The following is a 2,839-nucleotide window of genomic DNA, read 5'->3' as shown; positions in this document are numbered from 1 at the left end:
ATATATATATATATATATATATATATATATATATATATATATACGCACACACATTTATATACATATATAATTATCATTTTACTACCACTCTTCATGCTGGCATTAATTGGGTTGGCCTTCACAGGCAGTGTCAGCATGAATTTGAGGGTTCTGCTCACCTAAATGTGGTTGTATGGAGTACCTAATCTTACTCACATTCTCAATTTTTAGCCTGGTTTCTATGGTTGGATGCTCATCTTAATACCAATCACTTTATAGAATGTATTGTGCACTTTTCTTTTATGCCACTAGCATGAGAAAATTGTCATGTCCTCCGCATGGCTTAAGGACCCTCACAATCTCACACTGTACAGAGTATACTGGGTACATTTTTCCTGGTTCTGGCACTAGAGCAATAGCCATATCCTCAACATGATGTAAGGAATCTCAAAACCTCACCTCTCCTTTCTTACCAGTCTCTTTATAGAATGAGAAGCATGAATGATGATAATGAGAGGGATATATAATATGGAATGGTTGAAGAACTGGGTAGTCTGAAATGGTGATTCCCTTTACTCCTTATGAAGAATAGGCCATTAACAATTTTTCTCCATTTTCCTCCAATCTGAGCTCCCTCAGAAGAAGAAGAAGAACTGAGAGATGAGCAAGGAAGCGGGAGTGAAAAAAAAGTAAGCTGAAAGAGATATGGATAACTATCACACAGTAGATAGATATGTGATAGATGCATGAGAGTTATAAAAAAAGGTGAATGGTGTAACCTTGGCAGTAAGCAGATTTATATGCATGAATGTGTGTATGTGTGTGTGAAATAAAGAATATGCATAAATGTTGATATTTCGCTTGTCATCATGTAAGTGAATCAATGCCAATGTTGACATTCCTTGTTGACATTATGACTGGTCATTCTGTGATTTTGAAGACTTGTGGAATATAAAAGTGTCTTACCTGAAACAGGTGAAGGATGGTGACCGGAAGAGCATCAGCTGTAAAATCCTGCCTCTTTTCACTCTTCATCCATACAATGCTAACATTAAAAGAATGGTTCTTAAAACAAACGCATGTATGACTGATCATATGAACAAAAGAAGTTACATAACTATAAGTCTATAAGCAATGTTAAATCTCTGAACGAGGTATTAACAGTAACTGCACGACAAGGTGAAGTATATTTGCCACTTAAATGTGGCTGACCCCTAAGGGTGGATGTTACTGTTGCTTTTAGCCCCAGGAGAACATCTCCTCCAGCTGGCTATCGACACACATCTGTGTCCTGTCTGTATTTGCAAAGGGAAGTTATCTTTCCCATCTTGATCTGCGATACGTACGGACTCGAGTTTCTGGGTATTTTCCCGTCCTCAGCGTACGACAATCGCCGACCTTCGATGCGAAAGATATTTCTTTGCAAATATATATAACTTTTTCCAGTGAAATTATTCACTGATCTCGAAAAAGTGAAAACAAGCAATGTTAAATCTCTAAACGAGGTATTAACAGTAACTGCATGACAAGGTGAAGTATATTTGCCACTTAAGTCTATAAGTTTTGTGTAAGTCTCAAGTGACTTATGCTTTATTGACGTACCTGTTTGGATTTGACAATCAAGACTTGAAAACTTACATAATTGTGAAGGGACTTTCTGCTTGTTTGTATGGCTGCCAATGGTGTTTTGTTTTCTTTCCATTTCATATACTTTTCACCATAAGCAAATCCCAGCTTCTCTCCTCACTTTAGACTCCTGCTAAATTCCAGCTTCCAGTGAGGATTATCACTTGCAATATATCTGCCACCTTTCTATATTTAGGTTTGGACATAAGGTGGTGAACTGACAGAATTGTTAGCACGCTGGGCAAAATGTTTAGCAGCATTTTGTCTCTCTTTACGTTCTGAGTTCAAATTCTACCAAGGTCAACTTTGCCTTCCATCCTTTTGGGGTCGATAAAATAAGTACCAGTTGAACTCTGGGGTCAATGTAATCGACTAACTCAGTCTCTGAAATTGGTGGCCTTGTGCCAAAATTTGAAACTAATATTTATGTTTGGACAATACAGTATGATTTAAGGGAGACTTCACTGCTAATATTAGGAAGCTGAACAACCATGTATAGGTTTCATTGTTGTTCTTTTACCGAAGTTCAGCTGTGATCTGGTAGACCAATAAACAAAGATACTCCAGCTGTGACCACCCCTTCCTTTTCCTATGCATAGTGGACCTACGTCCATATGGATAGGTAGGTTGTAATTTGGCCTCAGAATGTTGGGGTCTCGAAGATGCCATGATAATAAGACTGAGGTTATAAACTGCATGCTAGACCAAGTCAATCCTCACCAGAAGGGAAATATGACTGTGAAGGTGGTGGTGGTGGTGGTGGTGGTGCTGCTGCTGCTGCTGCTGGTGATGGTAATGATGGTGATGAGAACGATGGCCATGGTGGAGGTGATGATGATACTGGTGGTGGTGGTGATGGTCAGGATGTTGATATTGATGATGATGATGATGATGATAGTGGATTTAGGGGTAGTGGGGAGTGCAATTATGACAATGATGCTGATGAGATTGATAATGGTAAGGACAATAGGGGTGGTAACAGCAGCAGAAGTGATGGCAATGTTACTGATGATGACAATGATAACAATGATGATGATGATGATGATGGTGTTGATGATGATATGTGATTGTGGTGGTGGTGGTGGTGGTGGTGGTGGTGGTGGTGATGGTGAGGTAGAATGATGATGATAACTTTAGCATTCATGATGATGATGAAGCTAATATTAGTAGCCATTATTGTTGCTATTGTTGTTGTAGTTGCAGGCCTATGATCGAAGGCATTCCAGCCATGAAC

The sequence above is a fragment of the Octopus bimaculoides genome, chromosome 4 (assembly GCF_001194135.2).
Source record: "Octopus bimaculoides isolate UCB-OBI-ISO-001 chromosome 4, ASM119413v2, whole genome shotgun sequence".
NCBI lineage: Eukaryota > Metazoa > Mollusca > Cephalopoda > Octopoda > Octopodidae > Octopus > Octopus bimaculoides.
This window is presented reverse-complemented; position numbering follows the sequence as displayed.